Source organism: Balaenoptera borealis (genome assembly GCF_965194805.1).
Source record: "Balaenoptera borealis genome assembly, chromosome: 14".
In the NCBI taxonomy this organism is placed as follows: domain Eukaryota; kingdom Metazoa; phylum Chordata; class Mammalia; order Artiodactyla; family Balaenopteridae; genus Balaenoptera; species Balaenoptera borealis.
Window position 1 is genome coordinate 60930728 of NC_138875.1, and position 21778 is coordinate 60952505.

Sequence of the window (21778 nt, forward strand, 5' to 3'; positions counted from 1 at the left end):
CGTGTCCTCAAGTCCATTCTCTATGTCTGTGTCTTTATTCCCGTCCTGCCCCTAGGTTCTTCAGAACCTTTTTTTCAAGATTCCATATATATGTGTGAGCATACGGTATTTATTTTTCTCTTTCTGACTTACTTCACTCTGTATGACAGACTCTAGGTCCATCCACCTCACTACAAATAACTCAATTTCGTTTCTTTTTATGGCTGAGTAATATTCCATTGTATATATGTGCCACATCTTCTTTATCCATTCATCTGTTGATGGACACTTAGGTTACTTCCATGTCCTGGCTATTGTAAATAGTGCTGCAATGAACATTGCAGTACAGGACTCTTTTTTTTTTTTGGAATTTTATTTATTTTTTTATACAGCAGGTTCTTATTAGTCATCAGTTTTATACACATCAGTGTATACATGTCAATCCCAATCGCCCAATTCATCACACCACCATCCCCACCCCCCCTTGGCTTTCCCCCCTTGGTGTCCATACGTTTGTTCTCTACATCTGTGTCTCAACTTCTGCCCTGCAAACTGGTTCATCTGAACCATTTTTCTAGGTTCCACATACATGCGTTAATATACGATATTTGTTATTCTCTTTCTGACTTACTTCACTCTGTATGACAGTCTCTAGATCCATCCATGTCTCAACAAATGACCCAATTTCGTTCCTTTTTATGGCTGAGTAATATTCCATTGTATATATGTACCACACCTTCTTTATCCATTCATCTGTTGATGGGCATTTAGGTAGCTTCAATGACCTGGCTATTGTAAATAGTGCTGCAATGAACATTGGGGTGCATGCATCTTTTTGAATTATGGTTTTCTCTGGGTATATGCCCAGTAGTGGGATTGCTGGGTCATATGGTAATTCTACTTTTAGTTTTTTAAGGAACCTCCATACTGTTCTCCATAGTGGCTGTATCAATTACATTCCCACCAACAGTACAAGAGGGTTCCCTTTTCTCCACACCCTCTCCAACATTTGTTGTTTGTAGATTTTCTGGTGATACCCATTCTAAGTGGTGTGAGGTGATACCTCATTGTAGTTTTGATTTGCATTTCTCTAATAATTAGTGATGTGGAGCAGCTTTTCATGTGCTTCTTGGCCATCTGTATGTCTTCTTTGGAGAAATGTCATTTTAGGTCTTCTGCCCATTTTTGGATTGGGTTATTTGTTTCTTTAATATTGAGCTGCATGAGCTGTTTATATATTTTGGAGATTAATCCTTTGTTCGTTGATTCATTTGCAAATATTTTCTCCCATTCTGAAGGTTGTCTTTTCATCTTGTTTATGGTTTCCTTTGCTGTGCAAAAGCTTTGAAGTTTCATTAGGTCCCATTTGTTTATTTTTTTTATTTTTTTATTTTTAAATTTATTTATTTATTTATTTTTGGGTGTGTTGGGTCTTCGTTTCTGTGCGAGGGCTTTCTGCAGTTCCGGCGAGCGGGGGCCACTCTTCATCGCGGTGCGCGGGTCTCTGACTGTCGCGGCCTCTCCATTGCGGAGCACAGGCTCCAGACGCGCAGGCTCAGCAGTCGTGGCTCACGGGCCCAGCCGCTCCGCGGCATGTGGGATCCTCCCAGGCCAAGGCTCGAACCCGCGTCCCCTGCATTGGCAGGCAGACTCCCAACCACTGCGCCACCAGGGAAGCCCTATTTTTGTTTTTATTTCCATTACTCTAGGAGGTAGGTCAAAAAAGATCTTGCTGTGATTTATGTCAAAGAGTGTTCTTCCAATGTTTTCCTCTAAGAGTTTTATAGTGTCTGGTCTTACATTTAGGTCTCTAATCCATTTTGAGTTTATTTTTGTGTATGGTGTTAGGGAATGTTCTAATTTCATTCTTTTACCTGTAGCTGTCCAGTTTTCCCAGCACCACTTATTGAAGAGACTGTCTTTTCTCCATTGTATATCTTTGCCTCCTTTGTCATAGATTAGTTGACCATAGGTGCATAGGTTTATCTCTGGGCTTTCTATCTTGTTCCGTTGATCTATGTTTCTGATTTTGTGCCAGTACCATATTGTCTTGATTACTGTAGCTTCGTAGTATTGTCTGAAGTCAGGGAGTCTGATTCCTCCAGCTCCGTTTTTTTCCCTCAAGACTGCTTTGGCTATTCGGGGTCTTTTGTGTCTCCATACAAATTTTAAGATTTTTTGTTCTAGTTCCATAAAGAATGCCATTGGTAATTTGATAGAGATTGCATTGAATCTATAGATTGCTTTGGGTAGTATAGTCATTTTCACAATATTGATTCTTCCAATCCAAGAACATGGTATACCTCTCCATCTGTTGGTATCATCTTTAATTTCTTTCATCAGTGTCTTATAGTTTTCTGCATACAGGTATTTTGTCTCCCTAGGTAGGTTTATTCCTAGGTATTTTATTCTTTTTGTTGCAGTGGTAAATGGGAGTGTTTCCTTAATTTCTCTTTCAGATTTTTCATCATTAGCGTATAGGAATGCAAGAGATTTCTGTGCATTAATTTTGTATCCTGCAACTTTACCAAATTCATTGATTAGCTCTAGTAATTTTCTGGTGGCATTTTTAGGATTCTCTATGTACAGTATCATGTCATCTGCAAACACTGACAGTTTTACTTCTTCTTTTCCAATTTGTATTCCTTTTATTTCTTTTTCTTCTCTGATTGCCGTGGCTAGGACTTCTAAAACTATTTTGAATAATGGTGGTGAGAGTGGACATCCTTGTCTTTTTCCTGATCTTAGAGGAAATGCTTTCAGTTTCTCACCATTGAGAATGATGTTTGCTGTGGGTTTGTCGTATATGGCCTTTATTATGTTGAGGTAGGTTCCCTCTATGCCCACTTTCTGGAGAGTTTTTATCATAAATGGGTGTTGAATTTTGTCAAAAGCTTTTTTTGCATCTATTGAGATGATCATATGGTTTTTATTCTTCAATTTGTTAATATGGTGTATCACATTGATTGATTTGCATATATTGAAGAATCCTTGCATCCCTGGGATAAATCCCACTTGATCATGGTATATTATCCTTTTAATGTGTGTTTGGATTCTGTTTGCTAGTATTTTGTTGAGGATTTTCGCATCTATGTTCATCAGTGATATTGGTCTGTAATTTTCTTTTTCTGTAGTATCTTTGTCTGGTTTTGGTATCAGGGTGATGGTGGCCTCATAGAATGAGTTTGGGAGTGTTCCTTCCTCTGCAGTTTTTTGGAAGAGTTTGAGAAGGATGGGTGTTAGCTCTTCTCTAAATGTTTGATAGAATTCACCTGTGAAGCCATCTGGTCCTGGACTTTTGTTTGTTGGAAGATTTTTAATCACAGTTTCAACTTCATTACTTGTGATTGGTCTGTTCATATTTTCTGTTTCTTCCTGGTTCAGTCTTGGAAGGTTATACCTTTCTAAGAATTTGTCCATTTCTTCCAGGTTGTCCATTTTATTGGCATAGAGTTGCTTGTAGTAGTCTCTTAGGATGCTTTGTATTTCTGCAGTGTCTGTTGTAACTGCTGCTTTTTCATTTCTAATTTTATTGATTTGAGTCTTCTCCCTCTTTGTCTTGATGAGTCTGGCTAATGGTTTTTCATTTTGTTTATCTTCTCAAAGAACCAGCTTTTACTTTTATTGATCTTTGCTATTGTTTTCTTTGTTTCTATTTCATTTATTTCTGCTCTGATCTTTATGATTTCTTTCCTTCTGCTAACTTTGGGTTTTGTTTGCTCTTCTCTCTCTGGTTCCTTTAGGTGTAAGGTTAGATTGTTTATTTGAGATTTTTCTTGTTTCTTGAGGTAGGTTTGTATAGCTATAAACTTCCCTCTTAGAACTGCTTTTGCTGCATCCCATAGGTTTTGGATTGTCGTGTTTTCATTGTCATTTGTCTCTAGGTATTTCTTGATTTCCTCTTTGATTTCTTCAGTGATCTCTTGGTTATTTAGTAATGTATTGTTTAGCCTCCATGTGTTTGTGTTTTTTACGGTTTTTCCCCTGTAACTCATTTCTAATCTCATAGCATTGTGGTCAGAAAAGATGCTTGATATGATTTTAATTTTCTTAAATTTACTGAGGCTTGATTTGTGACCCAAGATGTGATCTATCCTGGAGAATGTTCCATGTGTATTTGAGAAGAAAGTGTAATCTGCTGTTTTTGGATGGAATGTCCTATAAATATCAATTAAATCTATCTGGTCTATTGTGTCATTTAAAGCTTCTGTTTCCTTATTTATTTTCATTTTGGATGATCTGTCCATTGGTGTAAGTGGGGTGTTAAAGTCCCCCACTATTATTGTGTTACTGTCGATTTCCTCTTTTATAGCTGTTAGCAGTTGCCTTATGTATTGAGGTGCTCCTATGTTGGATGAATATATATTTATAATTGTTATATCTTCTTCTTGGATTGACCCCTTGATCATTATGTAATGTCCTTCCTTGTCTCTTGTAACATTCTTTATTTTAAAGTGTGTGTTATCTGATATGAGTATTGCTACTCTAGCTTTCTTTTGATTTCCATTTGCATGGAATATCTTTTTCCGTCCCCTCACTTACAGTCTGTATGTGTCCCTAGGTCTGAAGTGGGTCTCTTGTAGACAGCATATATATGGGTCTTGTGTTTGTATCCATTCAGCAAGCCTGTGTCTTTTGATTGGAGCATTTAATCCATTCACATTTAAGGTAATTATCGATATGTATGTTCCTGTGACCATTTTCTTAATTGTTTTGGGTTTGTTTTTGTAGGTCCTTTTCTTCTCTTGTGTTTCCCACTTAGAGAAGTTCCTTTAGCATTTGTTGTAGAGCTGGTTTGGTGGTGCTGAATTCTCTTAGCTTTTGCTTGTCTGTAAAGCTTTTGATTTCTCCATCGAATCTGAATGAGATCCTTGCTGGGTAGAGTTGCTGAGATCTATCCTTGCTGGGTAGAGTTGCTGAGATCCTTGCTGGTTGTAGGTTCTTCCCTTTCATCACTTTAAGTATATCATGCCACTCCCTTCTGGCTTGTAGAGTTGCTGAGATCCTTGCTGGTTGTAGGTTCTTCCCTTTCATCACTTTAAGTACATCATGCCACTCCCTTCTGGCTTGTAGAGTTTCTGCTGAGAAATCAGCTGTTAACCTTATGGGAGTTCCCTTGTATGTTATTTGTCGTTTTTCCCTTGTTGCTTTCAATAATTTTTCTTTGTCTTTAATTTTTGCCAATTTGATTACTATGTGTCTCGGCCTGTTTCTCCTTGGGTTTATCCTGTATAGGACCCGCTGTGCTTCCTGGACTTGGGTAGCCATTTCCTTTCCCATGTTAGGGAAGTTTTCGACTATAATCTCTTCAAATATATTCTCTGGTCCTTTCTCTCTCTCTTCTCCTTCTGGGACCCCTATAATGCGAATGTTGTTGCGTTTAATGTTGTCCCAGAGGTCTCTTAGGCTGTCTTCATTTCTTTTCATTCTTTTTTCTTTATTCTGTTCCACAGCAGTGAATTCCACCATTCTGTCTTCCAGGTCACTTATCCGGTCTTCTGCCTCAGTTATTCTGCTATTGATTCCTTCTAGTGTAGTTTTCATTTCAGTTATTGTTTTGTTCATCTCTGTTTGTTTGTTCTTTAATTCTTCTAGGTCTATGTTAAACATTTCTTGCATCTTCTCGATCTTTTCCTCCATTCTTTTTCCGAGGTCCTGGATCATCTTCACTATCATTTTTCTGAATTCTTTTTCTGGACGGTTGCCTATCTCCACTTCATTTAATTGTTTTTCTGGGGTTTTATCTTGTTCCTTCATCTGGTACATAGCCCTCTGCCTTTTCATCTTGTCTTTCTGTGAATGTGGTTTTTGTTCCCCAGGCTTCAGGATTGTAGTTCTTCTTGCTTCTGCTGTCTGCCATCTGGTGGATGAGGCTATCTGAGAGGCTTGTGCAAGTTTCCTGATGGGAGGGACTGGTGATGGGTAGAGCGGACTGTTGCTCTGGTGGGCAGAGCTCAGTAAAACTTTAATCCACTTGACTGCTGATGGGTGGGGCTGGGTTCCCTCCCTGTTGGTTGTTTGGCCTGAGGCACCCCAACACTGGAGCCTACCCGGGCTCCCTGATGGGGCCAATGACTGACTCTGGGAGGGCTCACGCCAAGGAGCACCCCCAGAACCTCTGCTGCCAGTGTCCTTGTCCCCACGGTGAGCCACAGCCACCCCCCGCCTCTGCAGGAGACCCTCCAACACTAGCAGGTAGGTCTGGTTCAGTCTCCCTTGGGGTCACTGCTCCTTCCCCTGGGTCCTGATGCGCACACTACTTTGTGTGTGCCCTCCAAGAGTGGAGTCTCTGTTTCCCCCAGTCCTGTCAAAATCCTGCAATCAAATCCCACTAGCCTTCAAAGTCTGATTCTCTAGGAATTCCTCTTCCTGTTGCCAGAACCCCAGGTTGGGAAGCCTGACATGGGGCTCACAACCTTCACTCCAGTGGGTGGACTTCTGTGGTATAAGTGTTCTCCAGTCTGTGAGTCACCCACCCAGCAGTTATGGGATTTGATTTTACTGTGATTGCGCCCCTCCTACCATCTCATAGTGGTTTCTCCTTTGTCTTTGGATGTGGGGTATCTTTTTTGGTGAATTCCAGTGTCTTCCTGTCGATGATTGTCCAGCAGCTAGTTGTGATACATGACTCTTTTTGAATTATGGTTTTCTCAGGGTATATGCCCAGTAGTGGGATTGCTGGGTCATATGGTAGTTGTATTTTTAGTTTTTTAAGGAACCTCCGTACTGTTCTCCATAGTGGCTGTATCAATTTACATTCCCACCAACAGTGCAAGAGGGTTCCCTTTTCTCTACACCCTCTCCAGCATTTGTTGTTTGTAGGTTTTTTGATGATGGCCATTCTGACCAGTGTGAGGTGATACCTCATTGTAGTTTTGATTTGCATTTCTCTTGAGCCTATCTTACACCCAATAATCTGTGCCTCCCACTCCCCCACCCCTTTATTGCCCCTCCCCCTCCCCACTGGTCACCACTAGTTTGTTCTCTGTATCTGTGGGCCTGCTTCTTTTTTGTTATATTCACTAGTTTATTGTAGTTTTTAGATTACACATATAAGTGATATCCTACAGTATTTGTCTTTTTCTGTCTGACCTATTTCACTTAGCATAATGCCCTCCAGGTCCATCCAGGTTGCTGCAAATGGCAAAATTTCATTGTTTTTTATGGCTGAGTAGTATTCCATTTATATATATATGTATGCCATAACCTCTTTATCCATTCATCTGTTAATGGACACTTAGGTTGTTTCCATATCTTGGCAATTGTAAATAATGCTGCTATGAACATTGGGTACATGTATCTTTTTGAATTATTGTTTTGGTTTTTTTCAGCTTTATACCCAGGAGTGGAATTGCTGGGTTGTATGGTAATTTTATTTTTAGTTTTTTGAGAAACCTCCATACTGTCTTCCACAGTAGCTACACCAGTTTACATTTCCACCAACAGTGTGAGAGGTTCTCTCTTCTCCACATTCTCTCCAACATTTGTTATTTGTGGTCTTCCTGGTGATGGCCATTCTGACAGGTGTGAGACGATATCTCGTTGTGGTTTTGATTTGCATTTCCCTGATGAGTAGTGATGCTCTAGTATTAATTCTTTAAGTTTACTTGAATGCTAGAGAAGTCCCCTCCCTGTGTGACAGCTGCAGGATCATAATCAAGGGGGGAAGAGGAGATATCAACAAATGATATTGAAAATATCAGTGGTGACTCTCTTGGGGCAGTAGGATTTCAGGTGACTTTTAATGTCTTTCTTCATATGTTAAATGATTAGTTGAATTTTAACAGTGAGCCTGAATTGTTTGCACAATCAGAAGGTTATCTGTAAATAAATAAAATTAGAACCTTATTGAACACTCTTTTCACAGATAAGTTCCAGAAAGAATAAAGATCAAAATATGTGAAGCACAACTTTTATATGATTAGAAGGAAATGTACAGATTATCTTCATGACGTTGAGTTAAGCAGAATATCTTAAGCCAGAAAGTATGAATCGTAAAGGAAAAGACTTAGAAATTTGCATGTATTTTTAAAATGATGCCAAAATTAAAGTTTAGCTTAAAGATTTGATTGAAAAAACAAGCCACAAACTAGGAGAAGATATTTGTAACATGTATTGCAAAGTATCTAAGAAACACAAGGAAATAAAATTAAAAAGCAACAAAATGAAACCCCCAATTTTTAAGAATGGACAAAAAATATGAAGAGGAAGGAGAAAAGGCAAACAAAATCACCAAAATTCACAAAATATCCTCCTCCTCACTATACTTAGAGAAACACGAATTAAATTAGATGCCACATTATATCCCTCTGATTGTCTACAAAATGTCAAACCAGACAATATGAGATGTTGGAAAGGAAGTGGAAAAGAGGAACTTGCATATTCTACTAGTGGGAGTGAAAATGAATACAATCGTTTTGATGTCAAATTACCAATATCCAGTAAAGCTGAAAATTTACATTCCTTGTGACCTAGAAAGTCCTCCTCTAGAGAAACTTGCAAATAAGTGCTAAGAGACAGCTACCAAAAGAACAATCTAAAACCCATCAGAGAGAAATAAAAAGTAAAGTTTATATGCCCAAGAACATTAAAATAGCAATTTAAAAAATGAACTAGGTCTCTGTGTGTTAACCTTATTAACATAGGTCACTAAAACATACCACTGAGAAGAAAAAAGAAACAGGTTGTAGAAAATTTAAACAGTAGGATACAAATTATTTAAAATAAAAAAAACCCACTATATATTGCCAATGGATACATATACGCTTAGAGAGGTGTACTGGAGGACACTCCCTGGGGTTGTCTCTGGGGAAAAAAGTGAAAGAAGGCGAAGGAGGAGGGAAGCAAAAAGGACTTGAATTTTATTTCAATATTATATTACCTTTATTATAAATACTTATAAAGTATCTTGCAAAAGATAAAAGTAATGAACTCAGAGTCTCTTTCCTGCTTGTCACAGAGCCTGACCAGCCCACCAGAGTCTCAGGTATCCCGGGGTTCCAGGAAGAGAACCTGCAGGGCCCTTGCGTGGGGCTGCACCTCAGCAATGGGAACGGAGCACAGCTCCAGCCTCAATTTCTTGTTTTTTTTCATTTTAATTTTTAAAGTTTTTTTGGTATTGAAATATAGCTGATTTACAGTGTTTCAGGTGCACAGCAAAGTGATTCAGTTATACAATTATATATATTCTTTTTCATATTCTTTTCTATTATAGGTTATTATAGTTCATTGTGCTATACAGTAGGTCCTTATTGTTTATCTATTTTATGCATAGTACAATAGTTTGTATCTGTTAATCCCAAACTCCTAATTTATCCCTCTCCCCTCTTCCCGCTTTGGTAACCATAAGTTTGTTTTCTATGTCTGTGAGTCTCTTTCTGTTTTGTAAATAAGTTCATTTGTATCATTTTTTGAGATTCCACATATAAATGATAATCATGTGATATTTGCCTTTCTCTGTCTGACTTACTTCACTTAGTATGATAATCTCTAGGTCCATCCATGTTGCTGCAAATGGCATTATTTCATTCTGTTTTCTGTCTAAGTAATAATCCATTGTACATATGTACCACATCTTCTTTATCCATTCATCTGTTGATAGACACTTAGGTTGCTTCCATGTCTTGGCTATTGTAAACAGTGCTGCTATGAACATTGGGGTGCATTTATCTTTTTGAATTAGAGTTTTCATCTTTTCTGGGTATATGCCCAGGCAGCCTCAATTTCTGTTTGCAGTTATGACGTGGATCAAACGCTACTGGACACCCAGCATGAACCTAGATGATGTCACCCCCAGAGTGTCCACTGTGATGACCCACAAGATACTAGTATTTTCTGAACTAGACACCCACAGTGTTGGAGGAAAAACAGCCCTCAGCCCAAAGAAGATTATATCAAGAGAAGAAATTGAAAGGCTTTTGAAGAAAAACTCAGATTGGACATGGGATTGGTCAAGTCCATCTGAAAACATCCCCCCTGCCCCCGCCTCCAAAAAACTGCCTTTAAACATCTTTAAACACCATCCAAAGCACACAGCCTCTCTCGGCAGGAGGAACATGCGTCTTAGGAAGAAAGGGGACATTTTCTCAGCAGAATTTCTAAGGGTTTTCCTTCCATCTCTGCTGCTCTCACATCACTGGCCAGTAGCTTGGGAATCATATTGGAAAGCGTCTGGCCACCAGTGTCTTTTGATGGAGACTTGGACTCTGGCTATTGCACACGGTGGAGATTGTCTACCAAAGGCTACGCTGAACTCTGCTATTTATTCTTTGCGAAGCAGGAACTAGAAAACCAAGGTGCAAATCAAACTCCACAGTAGAGTTTAGATGCCAAAATGTGTTTGCTTTCACAGTGTAATGGCTTCAACTTCCAACGGGTAGGCGACAGGGACGTGTCAGCATTCTGTCAGAGACACCTGCTCAATCTGTTTCAGGCCCCTCATCAGTTAACCTCGTCCTTTGTGCTGAGCTTTTGGGGGCTCTGAGAATCAATGTTAATCTAAGCTAATCTGTGTCTACATTTAAAAAACTAGAAATTGAAGAAAATAAATAAATCTTTGCCAAATCCTTCAGAGATTACTGTATTTGCATGTGGTTTAAAATCAAACCTTATAAAAGCTTTCTGATTAAGCCAGAAAAAAGTAATTTATTTAAAAATAAACATTTGTACTCCCGCCGTGTTACTGGGGAGCTTTCAGTCTTGGTTTGGGTGATAATGCCTGGAGTCAGCTGCAGCAGTGGAAGTGACCCTATTTTGGGCTTTTGCTGTTGGAGAGCTGGGAGAGCTCAGGAGGTCAAGAGGCCAAAGCAAGAGCATACCCACCTCTCCTGGGACCTTGCTTGGGGCACAGATGGGGCTTGGTTGGGTGACTAAAATCTTCTCCCAGCTTTGCTGAAGGAAACCAGGCTCTGTGTTGATACATAGGTGTTAGCAACTGTTTTATTTGTCAATATTCTAAAAATTTATTGGGAACTCTAAATCATTTTAAAAAAATCATCTCTCAAAGATAAGGCAAAGATGTACGTAAGAAAAGTACAGCTTGTATTTTTCCTCTCTAGATTTCTAGGTCAGTTTAAGTGTGTTCGAGTCAAGCATCATAAGTGTTGTGATTAAATAGCTACCTTTCTCAGAAGATTCCTCTGGTTTTTGTAACCTTCCCTCCTGTCTAACAGGCTTAATACAAATTTAGCTTGATAAGTGTGTCTTGGAAATGGAACATTCCACAAGTCCTATGCATTAATCATTACCTGAAGCACCCACAGATATGTACTTATGAAGCCTTTCAACAGATCCCAGGACACAGGGCTGATAATTAGCAGGCACTGACATCCACTCTGCACACTGGCCATGGTCCACCTTGATCATTTAGTACCTGAACCTCACTGTGTACCTGAGTTCAACACTGTGCCTTGAAGGTCATTATGGCCCCTGATCACGGGTCTTGGCAGATTTACTGTCTCAGTGCTGAAATCTGGTAGAGCCCTTCCAAGTTCACTGCTTCTCCAGCCTTCCTCTCCCCATGCTGGAGCAATCTGGTCCTTGTCACCAGCCTTGACCTCAGCCAGTCTCCAGGACAAAACCGACCTTAGGCAGGAAGCATCTGGACCTCGATCCTCATCACCCTGCCTTCAGTGCTGAACCTCTAGTGGGGATACACGAGCTGGCACCCTGCCAACCTCTGCGGCTCCCCTTCCCCACCGCCTCTCTCTGCCCCACCTGTCTGGTGCATGCACGCACACGCACACCTGTTCTCAGGTGTGCCGGCCTGCTCAACATCCCAGTCATGACTTCAGCCCTGCTGCTTCCTCCCTCCTCTGCCTGGGATGCATCATTTCAGCAGAAGCAGTTGGCTGGTACAGGGAAGCAGCATGAGTAAGAAAGGATGGGATGGGTTTCCTTGACCATCCGTGTTTCTGAGAACACCCTTACCTTCTTTCTGTGCTCAAAGCAAGTTCTGTTTCCAGGGGGGCTGTGGCCTCTCCGGGCTGCCCCAGCTTACTCAGGCAGAGAAAGAACACACTTACCTCGTGCTCCCACTTCACATTTTATTGCTAAAACCCTTCCACAACTTCGTGAGGGAGGAACCGTTATCGTCATTCTACTGATGAGGAAACTGAGCTCAGAAAGGCTGAACAAGTCACCCTTCTGGAAAGCTGGGACCTGGATCCAAACCAGAGAGTCTCTGGTTCCAGAGCCCTTTGTCACTGTCCCCAAGGCCCTGGTCTTAGACTCACTTCTATTTTGTTCTGTAGCCTGAGTTCATGTGTTATTTCATGGTCAGCACCAGACTCTCTCTAGGACTGGGGCTGCTTTGTCCCGCAGCTCATCCTCAGAGAAGGGAAGCCCCCTGCCCTGGACCCTGACTCAGTGCTGGAGTCCAGCTCCCCCTGACAATGTTCTCCATCACTGCTGGCTGCCTAGACGTCCAAACACCACCTGAACTCACCGCCACTGTGCTCTCCTGTCTGATAGGGGACTGGACTCCTGCAGGCCGGTCTCTGCAGCCAGCTGCTGACATAAAATGCAGTCTCCTGTTGCCACGCCCTTTGGCTACAGCCCTGGAGCCCAATTTTCTCTCAGCACCAGCAGTTGGATCTGAGCCCTCATGTTCATCCCACCCCAGGGAGCAAGTCAGCTTAGAAGTCATGCACACCCCCACCCAGCATTCTTCACTGGATCCCTCTTCACCAAGTTATGTCTAGTTCTTGAGCAAGACAGCTTCAGCGGGACTAACGCAACTAGACTCTGACTTTAGTCTCCGGTCTTTATTTGTTCACTAGGGTCTTCAGTTGGGTTTCCCCAGAAGCCAACTTTGAGATGAAAATTTGAGACCAAGTAGTTGATTTGAGGGGTGACCCAAGGAAGTGTTACTGAGTGGGTTACCCCTGGGTTCAGTGCCACTGGGGAGCTATGGATGAGAGTGTAGAACACAGCTCAGAGTCCTCCCACCGAAGGAGGGTGAGGACACTTGGGGATTCCTCCTGGTCACACGGTCATGGGCTGAGGGCTACACTGCACTTCTGGCTGCAGCCCTCACAGGGAGAGCAGTGGGTGCTTGCAGTAAGGTTGTTCTAAAATATACTGTGAGGGGTCTTCCCTGGTGGCACAGTGGTTAAGAATCCACCTGCCAATGCAGGGGACACGGGCTCGAGCCCTGGTCCGGGAAGATCCCACATGCCGTGGAGCAACTAAGCCTGTGCGCCACAACTACTGAGCCTGCGCTCTAGAGCCCACGAGCCACAACTACTGAAACCCACGCGTCTAGAGCCCATGCTCCACAACAAGAGAAGCCATGACAATGAGAAGCCCATGCACCGCAGCGAAGAGTAGCCCTTGCTCACCGCAACTAGAGAAAGCCCACGTGCAGCAATGAAGACCCAACACAGCCAAAAATAAATAAATAAAATTTTAAAAGCTAAATAAATAAAATATACTGTGATGGTGCGTACCCAGGGGGTATAAGCAGAACACAGGCGGCATCCACTACAGTCAGTTAAAATAACACTCAGAGCTGCCGTTTCAGTGATTCTGGAAAGCTTCTGGAGGAAGTATGCAGTGTCACACTAAGTATTACCTGCGGAAGTCTTCCAAGGTTTCTTATGTTTGGCTTATGAACTGTCATCATAGCCCTGTATAGGACTGCTCTGGCAGCTTCCCACCTCCACCCTATCTCCAGTACATGCACCAGGTCATTCAGGGAATTCAAAGGTCTTTCATGTGTTTTTTGCTCTTTTACTAACTACGAGGATATAGTTCATCATTCATATTTTGCGAGCCTTCCCCTCATACAAAACAGCAGGAACTAGATGCTTAAAAGAGCGCTAAGTGTAAAACATTCTTCCTACCCTCAAGGAACACGCCATCAAGTTGGGCAATTCCAATATGTACCATTATTCTTCTTTTCAGGTGGGATACAGGGTAAGGACTAAAGGGATGGGGTTGCTTATGAGCCTTTCCAGCTGAAAAATCTATAAGAACATAAATCAAGTTAGCCTGAGACTAGAATTGAAATACCAGAATCACCGAATTGAGTCCCTGATTTCAACCTCTGCCAAGTTACTAAAGATGGCACTTCTTTTCACATTGTGCTATAGTTACTGTTCTGTCTGACTCCATCTATCCTACCAACTCTTAAGAACAGGGATAGTTTCCATATTACACATCTATTGCTGCATAACAAATTACCCTAAGACTTACCAGCTTACAAGATACATGTATTATGTCACAGTTTCTATGAGTCAGGAATCTGGACACAGCCTGCCCAGGTCCTCTTTCTCAGGGTCCTTCACAAGCTGAAATCAAGATGTCAGCCAAGGCTTGAGTCTCATCTGAAGGCCTGACTGGGCAAGGATCTGCTTCCAAGTTCACATGGTTGTTGGCAGCATTAAGTTCCTCATGGACTGGTAAACTGAGGGTCTCAGTTCTGAGATGGCTGTTGGCTGGAGGCCACCCTCAGGTCCTTGCCAGGTGGGCCTCTCCAATACGGCAGTTTGCATCACCAAAGCATGGAAGCCAAGAAGGCAACAGAGAGAGAAGCCATAGTCTTTCCTAACCTAATCGTAGAAGTGACATCCATCACCTTTGCCATATTCTATGGGTTAGGAGCAAGTCACTAGATACAGACCACACTTAAGAGAAGGAGATTGGGCTTCCCTGGTGTTGCAGTGGTTGAGAATCCGCCTGCCAATACAGGGGACACGGGTTCAAGCCCTGGTCTGGGAAGATCCCACATGCCGCAGAGCAACTGGGCCTGTGAGCCACAATTACTGAGCCTGCGCGTCTGGAGCCTGTGCTCTGCAACAAGAGAGGCCGCGATAGTGAGAGGTCTGCACACCGCGATGAAGAGTGGCCCCCGCTCGCCGCAACTAGAGAAAGCCCTGGCACAGAAACGAAGACTCAACACAGCCAAAAATAAATAAAAAATTAATTAATTAATTAAAAAAAAAAAGAGAGAAGATTATTTAAGGCCATGAATACAAGGAAGTGGGGATAATTGGGGGCCTGCCATGGTGTCCTTACCACCTGGTTATACTAGGTGCTCAATAGTGTCTGTTGTTTTGCATGTTTATTATTCCTAAAACAACAGGACAAGTTGCAAAACTACATCACAGCAAAAGAACATTAGATTTCAAAGGGGGCTGACCATGTACTAGGAGAGTTTGGTGTCGTACATTCCATTCTATTCAGTGGACAAATCCACCTAAGAACCCAGTCATGTACTAGTAGCTGGAATGTGAGCTCCCTGAAGGCAGGGCTGTGTCCTTAATCTCGACATCTTCAACACCTATTGCCCCTTCCCTGACTCACGAGAGGAAGTTGGCAAACACTGAATGGATTGAGGAATGGTGTAGTGTGGACCAGTACCAGTCTGGGGCCTGTTAGGAACCGGGCCGCACAGCAGGAGGTGAGCAGCGGGTGAGCACGCGAAGCTTCATCTGCAGCTCCCCGTCGCTGCCCGCTGCTCCGCATCGCTCCCCATCGCTCGCATTACCGCCTGAACTCTCCCCCCCCACCCCCGCCTCCCGTCCGAGGAAAGATTGCTTTCCATGAAACCAGTCCCTGGTGCCAAAAAGGTTGGGGAACCGCTGGTTTAGTGAATAACAGAGCCTGTCCCTCTTAGGACTTTTTCCACATGGGTTACAGATTTAACAAAATATTATGCCAATTTAGAAAGTAGTCACGGAAAGAGGAAGTTTACTATTGTAGCAACCTAAACAAATACTTGATTGAATGAATGTCAGCCAGGCTATCCCCACATTGGCTCTGGTGTATTCATTATTCAGTACCTTTCAAAATGCTAATCTGAGAAAACCTATAACGTGGACAAACAGAAATGGTATCCAGTAAAATCTGCACTTGCTATTACCATCAGATTGATCTTTATAGCACAGTTATTGGGCAAATAGAATTTAGAATCTAGGTTTATCTAGAGAGGTTCACTAGCAAGGACTGAGGTGCTGCATGTACTCTGAGGTGTGGCATGTCACAGAGGTTTTGAGTTGGAGTTCAGCAGAAGAGTGAATCCATGTGGAAATTATTGCAAACCCTTTTCTACACAATGCAAGCTATACATTTTTGTAAGCCCTTGGAAGTCTGGGGGTTGCAGTGGGTTTTAAGAATGTGCCTTTGTTTACCTCAGATGAAATGCTGGTTAGAAAAGAAGGTTTTCTTATTCAGAGAAATTAATCCTTGGCCTGATACACATTCTCCCATTTCTCTCTCTCTCCCCACCCCCACCCCCTTTCGCTCTATCTCCATTTCTATCATTTCCTCTATCTCAGGGAAGAGTGGTTTCCTGACTCTATACATCAGGTATTGGTGGAAAGTGACACACGTTACTGGACAACTCAGCCCTCTTATTCTGTTTTGGGTGATTTACACCATGCATAGTGATACTCGCATTCCTTAGACGCTGACAGATGAGGAAGAATCAGATTGTGTGCTTCGTAAGAACGACGGGGGATTCCCAAGAGCTACAAATTCTGCAAAACAAATCCCTTAAGTAAATAATGGAAAATGATAGTTCATTTTAAGTTCTTTGAAAAGTTGAAAAGTGATGCAAAAGGAAAGGGCCCATCTGTTCTTAGTCAGCTTTTGACCTTTGACTGTATAAACACAAGAAACGCGTTGGGCTCCAGCTAGGAAACAGAGCATTACCACTCTACTCCCCAGATGAACAAAATGAGTCTTTTCGTTAAGTTTTACAGAGTGTACAAGAGCACCATTTCACAGAACATTACATTTAATAATTTATTCTTAAAGAATAGGGCAGTTGTTAAGAGCTTGGCCATCTCAGTAATTTTTTTTTTTTTAAGTGAGGAGATTGGACCAGATCTTTTCTAGTCTTTCCTGCTCTGAAATGCTGATACCAGGACTCATCAAATCAGGCTGTCTCTGAATCTGTACAACCATTCCTGTCCTTCCACCGCCCTGGAACCACAGCTCCTTGTCTTGACATTAACACACACAGGTGGCACACAGTGTGCAAGTCGTGCCCAAAGCACCCCCCTTCCATGAAGGCCCAGCACAGGGATCAAGTGCCTTTGTTACTGTGCCCTGGTTTTACCCGGTAGGAAGTGGTCCCCAGAGGAAGTGGGGATACGTCTCCTCTAACCTTTTTATTAGCAGGATCAGTTTAGGAGGTTAGTTATTTGCCACCTGGACCTTTTAGCTGCTCTCTAACAACACTTATCTTTCACCTCTTTCAGGTGAAAACTTGTCCCCAAGAAACCCTATTTAAGGAAAATCCCCACAAAGCCTTCAAGTGTCAGTGGACATGAACTCCCCCAGTTAAGACTTGGCACCCTCCCTCTAAGTTCCCATTCATCCTGCACGTACACTTTATTTTATAATCATTTCCCTGCAGTGTGTAAGGTATTCCCAAGAAGGGACTATGATCTTCCACATCTCTATCTTCAGAGCCCTGGAGCCTAGCCCATTAATAGGGGCTGAAAATACATTTGTACAGCACATGAATGAATGAAAGTCTTTCCTGACCCATTTCACTCTGCTCTGACCACTCTTTCATTATGCAGCTTAGGCTATTTATACCAACCACACAAGAATATGAAGCAAATGAAGTAAAGAGATGCAAGATCATTTTTCTTAGTCAAGGAATATTTTATATAAGCAAGGAGCATTGGCTGTTTAAACAAAGTTTCTGTGAATACTTTTGTAACTGCTCAAGGAAGACAGGAATTCAGATACGCACAGCAATTTTAAGGAGTCCAGAGCTGCTGCTTCTGCCTAGAATTAAAACTCCCCAAAGAGCCTAAGAAATGGTCCGTCTCCCTCTTCCCAGCCCTAAATGAAGACCTGAACAAAAATCAGTAGCAGTTAAAGAAGCAGCTCTGAAGGTTTTCATCCACTAAAAAGAAGTGAGTATAAAAGAAAACTATTTTTTAAAAAATTATTCATTTTTAACTTTTTTTTCTTAGACTGTTTCTCAAAATGAACACAGCTTTATTTTTCATGTAATGAAAATAACACATGTTAATTGAAATAAATTCAGACAGTACAAAGGGTGTAAAGAAAAAAAATGAAAATTATCTTTAATCCCATCACCCAGAGAGATTTAACATTTTGATGTGTACCTTTCTGCATTTTTTTCTATGCACATACAAAAAGCGTGATCATGTTATACGTAACACTGTAAAATTTTTAAAATTAAACTTAATCTATCATGGGCACTTTTCCTTTATGATAAATACCGATCTTTATTATTATTTTTAAATCTGTAGCCATTGTATGGCTGCACTGTAATTTGTTTAATCAGTTCTCTATTGATGACGATCATTTACATGGCTGCTAGGATTTCAGTATTATGAATAATACTGTGAGGTACATACAACTTCATAGACTTTTCCAGTTATACAGAAGTAAAATTGCTGGGTAAAGGGTTTGCATATTAAGAAACTGAGTACAGGGGACTTCCCTGACAGTCCAGTGGTTGGGACTTTGCCTTCCAATGCGGCCGGCGGGAATCAGGGGTGGGATTGGGGGTTGGTGAGGGTTCGATCCCTGGTCGGGGAGCTGGGGTCCTGCGTGCCTCGCAGCCAAAAGGCCAAGATGTAGAACGGAGGCAATATTGTAACAAATTCAATGAAGACTTTAAAAATGGTCTACGTCAAAAAAATCTTTTAAAATGAAAGAAAAAGAAACTGAGTACATATTGCCAAATTACTCCCTGGAGAAGCTGGTCTTATTTACATTGCTACCACCGCAGGATGAGAGATTGTTGCTCCACACGTTACCCATACCAGCAATTAGCAGTCTTAAAATTTTGCCAATCTGTTAGGTAAATATTGTATTCATTGTTGTTTAATTACTTTGATTAGTTGACCGGGAAGCATTGATCAAATTCTGAGAAAAAACTTCACTTGAGCCATGGAAGCCACTAGGTTCAGTCTCACATTAGGGATATAACAAGTCACCTGAATATGTTAATGGCTTAGGTGACATTCCACTTACTATTTTTTTTATTTCTATTTTTATTTTTAATTAATTAATTAATTTTATTCTTGGCTGCATTGGGTCTTAGGTGCGGCACGTGGGATCTTAATCGTGGCATCCGGGATCTTTCATTGCTGCCCGCGGGCTTCTCTCTAGTTGTGGCACACGGGTTTCCTCTCTCTAGTTGTGGTGCGCAGGCTCCAGGGCACGTGGGCTCTGTAGTTTGCAGCATGCGGGCTCTCTTCTTGAGGCCTGCCGGCTGAGTTGCTCCGCGGCACGTGGGATCTTCCCAGACCGGGGCTCGAACCCGCATCCCCTGTGTTGGAAGGCGGATTCTTTACCCCTGGACCACCAGGGAAGTCCAGGCTTATTATTTTTTTTAAACAGTCTGCTCTTGAAGTCCTTGTCTTTAAGTTACTGGCTGTTCTGATTTTCACTCCTGTTTGGTCCTACACATCCACGGTTAACTCGCGGAGAAGTTGGAAGGACCATGAAGAAATGATTCACTGCCCTTATCCCCCCCCTCACCCAGGTGTAAAACAGCATGAAACAGCTGAGCGCTTCAGTTTACCACTGTGACCAGTGATTCTTCTTTGCATCTCCAAATTTCCTGCTTGAAGAACCCCCCCAACCCTGCCTCCTAAAACTCTCTCTTACTCACCCAGCAGTAACCTCATCCCTTTTTTTCCTTCCTTTGAGTTTTGACTTCATAACAACTGGCTCTCAGTTGCTCCTCTTCCCTTAAAGCGGGACTGGGCCTGCATTTCACATTATTCATTAGAAAACTAGGCGAGGCAGGCCGGTTGGCATTGTTAGAGCTGGCAGCGTACACAGTGATCTGCTGGAGGCCGCCTTAGTAAGTAGGATGTGACCTAGGAGATCTTCGCAATTTAGAATTTCTGACTAAAGCGTTCCACGGATGAGGCGAACCACCTGTTAGGTACTAGAAAGAACTTTTTGCCAGGAACCACCTTAATCATTTTCCATAAACTGAATGGTTTAATGTTCCAATTATACTTTCAGAAATTGAGGACCAAACTTTCACAGAATCTAGTAAGTGATGTCAGAATTCAAATCCAAGTCCCTCTGATGACAAAGCTCATGGTTTCCATGATGCCATGTCCTCAATAGCCCCAATTTGTGATGCTTCAAATGGAGAAGAAATCATAGGGTTTGCAGAGCCAAAGTTCCCACATTTGGTCATTCCCCCCAACTTTATTCTAGCTGCCCTGGCACCCAATGCCCCATCTCCCAGCCCCCAAACACATGCATTCTTTTTTTTTTTTAATATTTTATTTATTTATTTATTTAGGCTGCGCCGGGTCTTAGTTGCAGCATGCAGAATCTTCTGGTTGCAGCATGTGGACTTCTTAGTTGTGGCATGCGGGATCTAGTTCCCCGACCAGGGATCAAACCTGGGCCCCCTGCTTTGGGAGCGCAGAGTCTTACCCACTGGACCACCAGGGAAGTCCCAAACACATGCATTCTTTAATTAAAGGGTTGGCCACTATAGTTAGGGCCAACTTCCCTGGGCTTATGGCAATAGCACTAACTTAGAATAGTGGAATATACCCTAACCAGGCAGCCATAATGTCCATTACATGTATGTAATCAAGCCAGCTTCAATCAAGCTTACAGGGTTAGGTCACTAACATTTGAAATCACTGATGTCCATGTGGGTCTGTGCTCAGAAACAATGACTTTGAAAGTGGGAGGCGGACATCCTTGGCGGTCCAGTGGTTAAGACTTTGCCTTCCAATGCAGGAGGTATGGGTTCGATCCCTGGTTGGGGAGCTAAGATCCCACATGCCTCCCAGCCAAAAAACCAAAACATAAAACAGAAGCAATACTGTAACAAATTCAATAAAGACTTTAAAAATGGTCCACATCAAAAAAAAAGAAAAAAAGCGGGAGGAAGAACAGGGATTTTTCAAACAGTCCCCACAATTCTAGCCTAAGGACTTTGGGAAGAATAGTTGATTGTGCAGTGGGATGGCTCTAGAAATGAACTCACATTACTGGGTGTAAGAGATATTAATCCTGACATTTGCACTTGAGAATTATTTGGGTTAACGATAAGTCAAAGTCACCCTGGGCATTAACAAATCTTTTGGACTGCTGAACAGAGTGGTGTCACACTTACTGGCAGTTGAATGTTGAACTAAAAGCATTTTACTTTCTGTATCATTGTTGAAAAAGTTTTAACAGGCTAGACACTCCCTTAGCCCTGATCCTTAATATTTTAAGCATGACTCTTTGCACTCTTTGGTTTTACTCCTTAGTAACAGAAATTAGGGACACCTGCTAAATCCTTGCTTACTGTTAGACACCAATGAAATATACACGTTCTCTACAGATTGTCACCTCCAAAGAGACTGCTCTACCGTGGAAGACCCCATGCTAACACCTACTCTAAGCTAGGTACTTTAAAAAGCATTTCACAGGTGTTTCATGTCATTTTTACAGGTGTTTCATAATGTCTGCTGGAGGAACATCTGGGACCCTTCCTTGAAAGGTAAGACTTTTTTCTCCTAGGAGTGTTGTCATCTGCATACGGTCCTTGGAACTGCTGCAGCCATCTTGTAACCATCATAGGAGTCCTAGCTGAGGATGGAGGAGTAAAAGATGGAAGGCACTCAAGTTTTTAAGGACATCCTTGAGTAACTGAATTATCTAATATTGGAACTTCTCTACCTCTGGAATTCTTTTCGTGGGAGATCATGAACCCAGTACTGTTTAATCTACTTCAGTTAGGTTTCCTGTTACTTGTATGGAAAAGCACTCTCACTGATACACATGCATATAAGCCTAAATCCACGCAGACATACGGCCCTTTCAGAGAGGTCAA

At 42.0% G+C, this 21778-nt stretch overlaps 1 long non-coding RNA gene across 2 annotated transcripts in view; it reads right to left on the reverse strand.

Annotated features, from left to right (window-relative positions):
- LOC309610580 overlaps positions 1-21778 on the reverse strand; it is a 58800-nt gene that overhangs the window by 35400 nt on the left and 1622 nt on the right. The gene's annotated exons all lie outside the window — the stretch shown is intronic.